The sequence below is a fragment of the Entelurus aequoreus genome, linkage group LG09 (assembly GCF_033978785.1).
Source record: "Entelurus aequoreus isolate RoL-2023_Sb linkage group LG09, RoL_Eaeq_v1.1, whole genome shotgun sequence".
NCBI lineage: Eukaryota > Metazoa > Chordata > Actinopteri > Syngnathiformes > Syngnathidae > Entelurus > Entelurus aequoreus.
Genome location: NC_084739.1, coordinates 74,602,858 through 74,614,273, shown reverse-complemented (window position 1 = coordinate 74,614,273; position 11,416 = coordinate 74,602,858). Strand labels below are relative to the sequence as shown.

The following is an 11,416-nucleotide window of genomic DNA, read 5'->3' as shown; positions in this document are numbered from 1 at the left end:
TCACAAAATTCAAAGACAGCAAATTCAGTGACATTGATTGAAACTTTTATTAGTAGATTGCACAGTTCAGTACATGAGTTCAGTAAAAAAAAAAAGGAGCGTCCTCAATAAAGACACAAATGAACCTCCACGGCACATCGTCCATTTTGAATGTGAAGCAAAAACAATCAAGTGAATCGATCATGTGATCAGTAGGCGGTGACGTCACGGTGTGAAGACGTCACTACGCGCAGCACGCACAGGGAGGGGAGGGGCGCACGGGATTCCAGAAGAGGATTACCCATGATGCCCCGCGGGCGAAGATGGCGACAGTTAAGGCGAAGAGCACATCAACTTTCTCCGAGTGATTTTCGCCGCTCGCTCGAAGGCTCCACGGCGACTTTTGATCCTCTCGCCGCCCGCGTCCAGCAGCAGCTCGACGGCCGAGGATCGTCGCTCGCTCCCGGCGTCGGATCGCAGGGGAGTCCGCCGCGCCGGAGAGCGAAGCTTCGGCTAAAGTTTCCGCTCGGCTCGGTGTGCCGTTGGCGGACCACCGGGCCCAACACCGAGGTGAGCAGGTTCGGCTGTGGGCGTGGCTTTGTCTGATCGCTCCGTTAGCCCAGGTGCGGCCATGTTGGACTTCGATCACCGGCCCCTCGGCCCCGCCCGCCTCGGCTCGGTATCAGTCCGGCTTTATGTGCGTGCGTGTGCGTGCGTGCGGTCAGCTGGGGAAGGACTGAAGGTGGCGCTGTCGCCTTTCAACCGCTGAGGAACAAAACAGTGTTGATGGATCACTTGTTGCCATGGCAACTCATCAACACATTGACCTCAAACGCACCATTTGGCCTTTTGGTCAGTGAAACAACAGAAGTACTGTGCTGTGGTGCCTCGGCTTCGCTACCCGTTCCAAAAGGTTCGACGGAGACTGAATCTCACCACACCCGGAGCAATTTTGTGAATCCAAGTAATCCGTTCCAGACAAAACACATATTCAGAATAAACCCGCTAACATCAAAGATAGCTCTAATACCAACAAAAAAGCCTCCAATGAGGCGAATTCACCCTTACTGTGATGTACAGTGAGGTCCACAAGTACAAACCCCGTTTCCATATGAGTTGGGAAATTGTGTTAGATGTAAATATAAACGGAATACAATGATTTGCAAATCCTTTTCAACCCATATTCAGTTGAATGCACTACAAAGACAAGATATTTGATGTTCAAACTTATAAACTTTATTTTTTTTTGGCAAATAATAACTTAGAATTTCATGGCTGCAACACATGCCAAAGTATTTGGGAAAGGGCATGTTCACCACTGTGTTACATGGCCTTTCCTTTTAACAACACTCAGTAAACGTTTGGGAACTGAGGAGACACAATTTTGAAGCTTCTCAGGTGGAATTCTTTCCCATTCTTGCTTGATGTACAGCTTAAGTTGTTCAACAGTCCGGGGGTCTCCGTTGTGGTATTTTAGGCTTCATAATGCGCCACACATTTCAATGGGAGGCAGGTCTGGACTACAGGCAGGCCAGTCTAGTACCCGCACTCTTTTACTATGAAGCCACGTTGATGTAACACATGGCTTGGCATTGTCTTGCTGAAATAAGCAGGGGCGTCCATGGTAACGTTGCTTGGATGGCAACATATGTTGCTCCAAAACCTGTATGTACCTTTCAGCATTAATGGCGCCTTCACAGATGTGTAAGTTACCCATGTCTTGGGCACTAATACACCCCCATACCATCACACATGCTGGCTTTTCAACTTTGCGCCTAGACCAATCTGGATGGTTCTTTTCCTCTTTGGTCCGGAGGACACGACGTCCACAGTTTCCAAAAACAATTTGAAATGTGGACTCGTCAGACCACAGAACAGTTTTCCACTTTGTATCAGTCCATCTTAGATGAGCTCAGGGCCAGCAAAGCCGACGGCGTTTCTGGGTGTTGTTGATAAACGGTTTTCGCCTTGCATAGGAGAGTTTTAACTTGCACTTGCAGATGTAGCGACCAACTGTAGTTACTGACAGTGGGTTTCTGAAGTGTTCCTGAGCCCATGTGGTGATATCCTTTACACACTGATGTCGCTTGTTGATGCAGTACAGCCTGAGGGATCGAAGGTCACGGGCTTAGCTGCTTACGTGCAGTGATTTCTCCAGATTCTCTGAACCCTTTGATGATATTACGGAGCGTAGATGGTGAAATCCCTAAATTCCTTGCAATAGCTGGTTGAGAGAGGTTTTTCTTAAACTGTTCAACAATTTGCTCACGCATTTATTGACAAAGTGGTGACCCTCGCCCCATCCTTGTTTGTGAATGACTGAGCATTTCATGGAATCTACTTTTATACCCAATCATGGCACCCACCTGTTCCCAATTTGCCTGTTCACCTGTGGGATGTTCCAAATAAGTGTTTGATGAGCATTCCCCAACTTTATCAGTATTTATTGCCACCTTTCCCAACTTTTTGTCACGTGTTGCTGGCATCAAATTCTAAAGTTAATGATTATTTGCAACAAAAAAAAATGTTTATCAGTTTGAAAATCAAATATGTTGTCTTTGTAGCATATTCAACTGAATATGGGTTGAAAATGATTTGCAAATCATTGTATTCTGTTTATATTTACATCTAACACAATTTCCCAACTCATATGGAAACGGGGTTTGTATTTGCACATCCTGCAATTTTGCAAGTTCTCCCACTTAGAAATTAGGGAGAGGTCTGAAATGTTCATCATAGACGTATTTCCACTATTAGAGACATAATCTAAAAAGAAAAATCCGGAAATCACATTGTATTATTTTTTAATGATTTATTTGTATGTATAAGTATTTGCACACATGAGAACATCAGTGTTAATATTTAGTGCAGAATGCAATTACAGAGGTCAAAGGTTTCCTCTAGTTCTTCACCAGGTTTGCACACACGGCAACCGGGATTTTGGCCCACTCCTCCACACAAATCTTCTCTAGATCTGTCAGATTTCGGGGCTGTCGCCGAGTAACACGAAGCTTCAGCTCTCGCCAAAGATTTTCTATTGGATTTAGGCCTGGGGACTGGCTAGGCCACTCCAGAACCATGATATGCTTGGTATGGAGCCACTCCTTGGTTATCCTGGCTGTGTGCTTCGGGTCATTGTCACGTTGGAAGACCCAGCCATGACCCATCTTCAATGCTGTGACTGAGGGAAGGAGGTTTTTGGCCAAAATCTCACAATACATGGCCCCGTCCATCCTCTTTTTAATACAGGGCAATCGTCCTTTCCCCTTTGCTGATAAGCACCCCCAAAGCATGATGTTTCCACCCCCATGCTTCACTGTAGGGATGGTGTTCTTGGGATGATACTCATCCTTATTTTTCCTCCATACCCAACGATTGGAGTTTATACCAAAAAGTTCTATTTTGGCCTCCTCTGGATCATCCAGATGGCCATTGGCAAACTTCAGACGGGCGTGGACATGGGCTGACTTGAGCAGGGGAACCTTCCGTGCGATGCATGATTTTAAAGCTCTACGCCGTAGTGTTCTACTGATAGTAGCCTTGGAAACAGTGGTCCCAGCTCTCTTCAGGTCATTCACCAGGTCCTGCTGTGTAGTTCTGGGCTGATTCCTCACTTTTCTTATCATGAGTGATGCCCCACGAGGAGAGATCTTACATAGAGCCCCAGTCCGAGGTAGATTAGCAGTCATGTTTAGCCTCTTCCATTTTCTAACAATTGCAGCAACAGTTGATCTATTATCACCAAGCTGCTTCCCAAGTGTCCCATAAGCCTTTTCCAGCTTCTTGGAGCTCTACAATTTTATCTCTGGTCTCTTTTGACAGCTCTTTGGTCTTGCCCATGGTAGCAGTTGGACCTTGACTGACTTTAATGAGCTCAAAGGGTTGGTGGGTGGGTGATTAGTTGTGGGGTAAAGATGGACTTTTTTTAAGGAAGACTGACAGCTCTTTGAGAGTCATAATTCTTGCTGATTCTCATGTGTGGAAATACTTATGAACCCCAGTAACATACAAATAAATCATTAAAAAAATCATACAATGTGATTTCCGGATTTTTCTTTTCAGATTATGTCTCTAATAGTGGAAATGCATCTATGATGAACATTTCAGACCTCTCCCTAATTTCTAAGTGGGAGAACTTGCAAAATTGCAGGGTGTACAAATACTTGTGGACCTCACCGTAGGTGGGTTAGGGCAGAGTTTTTCAACCTTTTTTGAGCCAAGGCACATTTTTTTCTATAAAAAAATACGGAGGCACACCACCAGCAGAAAAGGTTAAAAAATGAAACTCCACCAGGTTGTCGTGCCTTATTTTGAGTTTGTTGTTGTTTCCTGTGTGTAGTGCTTTAGTTCCTGTCTTGCGCGGTTTATTGGTGACCCTTCCTGTTTTGTTGGTGTTCTCCTGTAGCAGCTTCACGCCTTCCTTTGAGTGCTATTGCCCGCACCTGCTTGGTTTTCGCAATCAAGACTATTTTAAGTTGTGCGTACGCTATCCTTCTTTGTGGGGACACTGTTTATTGTCATGTCATGTACGGATGTGCTTTGTGGACGCCGTCTTTGCTCCACACGCTGTAAGTTTTTGCTGTTGTCCAGCATTCTGTTTTTGTTGACTTTGTAGCCAGTTCAGTTTTACTTTTGTTTTACATAGCCATCCCTATGCTTCAGTGCCTTTTCCTAGCGGCACTTGCCTTTTGTTAATTTTTGGTTTAAGCGTTACTTACCTTTTTACCTTCACTCTGTCTCCCGCTGTGCTCTGCATATTGGGATCACGACAAAACATCCTTGTCGCGGTCCGACTTCTACAAAGCAATGAACTACCTCCTGCCACCTACTGATATGGAGTATTACAAGATTACACAGCACAGGCACCAGACAACGGCACATTATTGTGATTATTGATTTGCAAAAAATATTTTTTGGACCAATTAGGTGAAGTTGCATAACTTCCCATGGCACACCAGACAATATCTGTGGTTGAAAATCACTGGGTTAGGGTGAGCAAATAAAGCGCTCCTTTTTTCATACAAGAATCAATCAATCAATCAATGTTTACTTATATAGCCCTAAATCACGAGTGTCTCAAAGGGCTGCACAAGCCACAACGACATCCTCGGCTCAGATCCCACATCAGGGCAAGAAAAAACTAAACCCAATGGGATGACAATGAGAAACTTTGGAGGGCGACCGGTGCAATGGACGTCGAGTGGATCTAGCATATTATTGTGAGAGTCCGGTCCATAGTGGATCTAACATAATAGTGAGAGTCCAGTCCATAGTGGATCCAGCATAATATTGTGAGAGTCCAGTCCATAGTGGATCTAACATAATATTGTGAGATTCCAGTCCATAGTGGATCTAACATAATATTGTGAGAGTCCGGTCCATAGTGGATCTAACATAATAGTGAGAGTCCAGTCCATAGTGGATCTAGCAAAATATTGTGAGAGTCCAGTCCATAGTGGATCTAACATAATATTGTGAGAGTCCAGTCCATAGTGGATCTAACATAATAGTGAGAGTCCAGTCCATAGTGGATCCAGCATAATAGTGTGAGAGTCCAGTCCATAGTGGATCTAGCATAATATTGTGAGAGTCCAGTCCATAGTGGATCTAACATAATATTGTGAGAGTCCAGTCCATAGTGGATCTAACATAATAGTGAGAGTCCAGTCCATAGTGGATCCAGCATAATATTGTGAGAGTCCAGTCCATAGTGGATCTAACATAATATTGTGAGAGTCCGGTCCATAGTGGATCCAGCATAATATTGTGAGAGTCCAGTCCATAGTGGATCTAGCATAATATTGTGAGAGTCCAGTCCATAGTGGATCTAACATAATAGTGAGAGTCCAGTCCATAGTGGATCCAGCATAATATTGTGAGAGTCCAGTCTATAGTGGATCTAACATAATATAATGAGAGTCCAGTCCATAGTGGATCTAACATAATATTGTGAGAGTCCAGTCCATAGTGGGGCCAGCAGGAGATCATCTTGAGTGGAGACAGGTCAGCAGCACAGAGACGTCCCCAACTGATGCACAGACGAGTGGTCCACCCTTGGTCCCGATTTTGGACAGCTAGCGCATCATCTGTGGTCACCGAATCTGTGCCCCACCTCTCCACGAAGGATAGGGGGGCAGATCAACTGGTCTAAAAAAGGGGGTCTATTTAAAGGCTAGAGTATACAAGATAGTTTTAACACGCGAAGTCCCAGAGAAGGGTCAATTGACACTTTTACCTAGAAAACACACAAGAGGGTCATTTGACCCCTAGTCCCCCCTGTGGACACTCCTTTTGTTATGAAAATGTGGCTGTTAGTGGCACACGGCAGGGGGCCACTTGAGCCTGTGTGGGGGAGGGGACCTTACAGCTCAAGCTTTAGTTCTGAGGTAGGTTGTGTGTGTTTTTGCAAGGATCAACAGAATGAAGGGATCAACACTCTGACATTTATTGTTAAAAAAATACAAAACAAAACATATTTACAAAGAATGAAAAAGCAACTGTTTTCCCAGTTTTGGTGTGGAGGGTTGTTGCAGAAGCAATTGTTATTTTTGTGTGCCAAAAATAGTTTAAAAAAAAAAATTTACAAAGAAAAAAGCATATTTACAAAGAATGAAAAACCATGTCCATGTAAACGTGACTGACATACATTTGAGCAGTCACTCACAATCCTGGCACTGCCATTGCTCCTTTCGGCATTTCCCACATGTATAATTTTTCTGTCTACCTAGACAAACTGCCCCTAACAGCCTCATTACCATAACAAAATGAGTGATTAGTGTATTCGGGAAAAGCGTCGGGCCAAATGACCCCTCTCTGGGTCTTCTAGGTAGACAGAAAAATGCTGGGACTTCTAGTGTTAAGATGGGACTTAAATGCTTCTACTGAGGTAGCATCTCTAACTGTTACCGGGAGGGCATTCCAGAGTACTGGAGCCCGAATAGAAAACGCTCTATAGCCCGCAGACTTTTTTTGGGCTCTGGGAATCACTAATAAGCCGGAGTTCTTTGAACGCAGATTTCCTGCCGGGACATATGGTACAATACAATCAGCAAGATAGGATGGAGCTAGACCGTGTAGTATTTTATACGTAAGTAGTAAAACCTTAAAGTCACATCTTAAAGTGCACAGGAAGCCAGTGCAGGTGAGCCAGTATAGGCGTAATATGATCAGAAGGGTACCCAAAGTGTGGCGTCGAAAAAAAACTAAAGTAAAAATGTAGGAAAAAAAGAAAAAATTTAGACCAAATTTATACAAAATTATTATAAATAATACGATTTACTATAAAAAGTATGTGGGGGACATTTTGATATTTTGTTACTTTAAAAAAATGCTACAATCAGACATTATTTTGGTTTTGCGGTTACAAAATCTTCACAATAATGCCGTGACGGTATCAAACAAAACTTGGTGAGTGTAGTTTTTTCCTGGCGCTTTTTTGCGTCGGCCGGTCTAAAGATAAACTACATTTCCCATTTTTTTCTCTCGGAATAGCCATCCCAGCGTTGCTATAATTTGTACTACCATTTCTTTTTGAAGTAGTTAGTCCAAAGCGTCCGTCTTTTGCGTTGCGCGTCCTTTCAGACGAGACCACGACACGGGGACATTAACACAAACAAACACACCCTGGCGACAACGTCATCTCTTTGGTGAGGTAATAAAGCACGCCACGTTCGTCCTGAGCGTTCCAAGCCAAAACACACTGTGGATGGCGTGGCGCCACCTGAGGGTTCCTGGTTCGATCCCCACCTTCTACCAACCTAGTCACGTCCGTCGTGTCCTTGAGCAAGACACTTCACCCTTGCTCCTGATGGGTCGTGGTTAGGGCCTTGCAAAGCAGCTCCCGCCATCTGTGTGTGAATGGGTGAATGTGGAAATAGTGTCAAAGCGTTTTGAGTACCTTGAAGGTAGAAAAGCGCTATACAAGTATAACACATTTTCCACTGGCGCACGTCGCCGAGGGCAAAGATATTTGAAGCCAGCGAGGCTAAACATCAATTTGTGAGGCATTTGTAGGTCATAAAGTGTGTGTACAAATTGCCCTCTAAGTCATAAAATGCCCAAGGATACAATATTTCAATTACTGAACAGCTACTTTGAAATTCTTTCAGACCACACAAAACAAAGCTGCCATGTACAGTTCATAAAAGCTATCATTTACACAGTGACTAAATTCACTTTAAAGTATAAAATACATAGGTAAAATATGACATGTTTTTATTGTTAAACTATGATATGTACTCTACTAGGGCTGCAACGATTAATCAATTATTTCCATCAGAAAAAAGCTTTGATTTATATTCTCATTCTTTAATTAATCGTTTAATAAGTGTAATAAAAATTTTATCAAATCTGGATTGCATAAAAGAAGGTAAAACAAATTAGTTAGAAGGTAAAATATGGTTGAAAATAAGGTAAATAGAAGGTAAACAAAGGTAAAACAAGTTAGATAGAAGGTAAAAGAATGTAAAGGGGAAATAGTAGGTAAAATAAAGTAAAGAAAAGTTAAAATGTTATTAAAAGCTAAAATAAGGTAAAAGGATAACTTTATGGTAAGTAAAAGGTAAAATAAGGTAATTAGAAGGTAAATAGAAGGTAAAACAAGTTAAATAGATAGTAAAATAATGTAAAGGTGAAATAGAAGGTACAATAAGGTAAATAAAAGTTAAAATGTAAATAAAAGCTAAAATAGGGTTTAAAGGATAACTTTATGGTAAGTAAAATAAGGTAATTAGAAGGTAAATACAAGGTAAAGCAAGTTAAATAGATGGTAAAAGAATGTAAAGGGAAAATAGAAGGTAAAATAAGGTAAATAAGGCAAATAATTTACCTTAAAAGTTAAAATGTAAATAAAAGCTAAAATAGGGTTAAAATGATAACTTTATGGTAATTAAAAGGTAAAATAAGGTATTTAGAAGGTAAATAAAAGGTAAGACAAGTTAAATAGATGGTAAAAGAATGCAAAAGGGAAATGGAAGGTAAATACAAGTTAATAAAAGGTAAAATAAGTTTAAAAGGATAACTCGAAGGTAAGTAAACGGTAAAATGAGGTAATTACAAGGTAAATAAAAGGTAGAAGAAGGTAAATAAAAGATCGAAAAAGGTAAAACAAGTTAGATAGAAGGTAAGGTTAAAAAAGGTAAAGGGTGAATAGAAGGTAAAAGAAAGTAAGGTAAAAGGTTAAAATAAGGCCAATAGAAGGCAAAAAAGTAAAACAAAAAAATATGAATAGAAGGTAAACAAAGGTAAAACAAGTTAAATAGATGGTAAAAGAATGTAAAGGGGAAATATAAGGTAAAATAAGGTAAATACAAGTGAAAATGCAAATAAAATCTAAACTATGGTTAAAAGGATAACTTTATGGTAAGTAAAAGGAAAAATAAGGTAAATAGAAGGTAAATAAAATGTAAACCAAGTTAAATAGATGGTAAAACAATGTAAAAAGAAAATGGAAGGAAACATGCGGTAAATACAAGTTAAAATTAGAGATGTCCGATAATATCGGCAGACCGATAAATGCGTTAAAATGTAATATCGGAAATTATCGGTATCGTTTTTTTTTTTATCAGTATCGTTTGTTTTTTTTTGGTTTTGTTTTTATTAAATCCACATAAAAAACACAAGATACACTTACAATTAGTGCACCAACCCAAAAAACCTCCCTCCCCCATTTACACTCATTCACACAAAAGGGTTGTTTCTTTCTGTTATTAATATTCTGGTTCCTACATTATATATCAATATATATCAATACAGTCTGCAAGGGATACAGTCCGTAAGCACACATGATTGTGCGTGCTGCTGGTCCACTAATAGTACTAACCTTTAACAGTTAATTTTACAAATTTTCATTAATTACTAGTTTCTATGTAACTGTTTTTATATTGTTTTACTTTCTTTTTTATTCAAGAAAATGTTTTTAATTTATTTATCTTATTTTATTTGATTAATTTTTTAAAAAAATACCTTATCTTCACCATACCTGGTTGTCCAAATTAGGCATAATAATGTGTTAATTCCACGACTGTATATATCGGTTGATATCGGTATCGGTAATTAAAGAGTTGGACAATATCGGCATATCGGATATCGGCAAAAAGCCATTATCGGACATCCCTAGTTAAAATGTAAATAAAAGGTAAAATAAGTTTAAAAGGATGACTTGAAGGTAAGTAAAAGGTAAAATAAGGTAATTAGAAGGTAAATAATATCTAGAAGAAGGTAAACAAAAGATCAAACAAGGTAAAACAAGTTGGATAGAAAGTAAGATTAAAAAAGGTAAAGGGTAAATAGAAGGTAAAATAAAGTAAAGGTAAAAGGTTAAAATAAGGTCGGTAGAAGGCAAAAAAGTAAAACAAAAAAGGTATAAAGAAGGTAAAAAAAAGTAAAACAAGTTAAATAGGTGGTACAATAATATAAATGGTCAGTAGAAGGTAAACAAAAGGTAAAATGTAAATCAAATGTAAAAGAAGGTAAAACAAGTTAAATAGACAGTAAATGATTGTAAAAGAAGGTAAAGAATAAATCAGAGGTACATAAAAGAAGTTAAAAAAGGCGCTAAAGGGTAAGTCGAAGGTAAATAGAAGGTAAAGATGTAAATAAAAGGTTACATTTGAGGTAAAGGGTTGATAAAAGAAGTTAAATATATATTGTAAAACGTTTATTAAATTAAAATGGAAGAAGATAATATTATTTATATTTTATATATAAGCACTAAATAAAGATAGTATGACTCTGATAAAGACAAAAACAATATTTAATGTTTCTTCTGCCAAGAACATATACAATATTTTAGTGTCTATTAATTGTAGTTGTCTAAAAAAATATATATATATTTTAATTAGAATATTTAAGTGTGTATACGTACTTTTTGAGCACATGCAACAATACCACGATGGTAATGATAACCCTGATCATTTTGGTCACATTAACTTAACTTACCAAGGTATTTATTGCTTTGGTTGTGTATATTTAGGGGTCCCCACCCCCTCTTTAACAGAGACAGAACCTATTTTGTTGCTTTTGGTTGAGATTTTTATTCAAGTGCAACATTTTGCTAACAGAGTATATTTTATTTTTATTGTTTGTTTTATTTAACTTGGATATTTGTAAGTTTACATTCCAATTACAATGTTGAAATATAGGAGACATACAAGCTTAATGCAGTCGTGGTCAAAAGTTTACATACACTTGTAAAGAACATAATGTCATGGCTGTCTTGAGTTTCCAATAATTTCTACAACTCTTGTTTTTTTGTGATAGAGCAGGGGTCACCAACGCGGTGCCCGCGGGCACCAGGTAGCCCGTAAGGACCAGATGAGTAGCCCGCTGGCCTGTTCTAAAAATAGCTCAAATAGCAGCACTTACCAGTGAGCTGCCTCTATTTTTTAAAATTTTTTTATTTACTAGCAAGCTGGTCTCGCTTTGCCCGACATTTTTA

At 39.4% G+C, this 11,416-nt stretch overlaps 1 protein-coding gene across 2 annotated transcripts in view; it reads left to right on the top strand.

Moving 5' to 3' along the window:
• The first annotated feature begins 238 nt into the window (after nucleotides 1–238).
• tjap1 (tight junction associated protein 1 (peripheral)) overlaps nucleotides 239–11,416 on the top strand; it is a 41,515-nt gene continuing 30,337 nt past the window's right edge. For both annotated transcript variants that reach the window (XM_062059346.1, XM_062059345.1), the window contains exon 1: nucleotides 239–549. The gene's annotated coding sequence lies outside the window, so the exon portion shown is untranslated. The remainder of the gene's footprint in view (nucleotides 550–11,416) is intronic.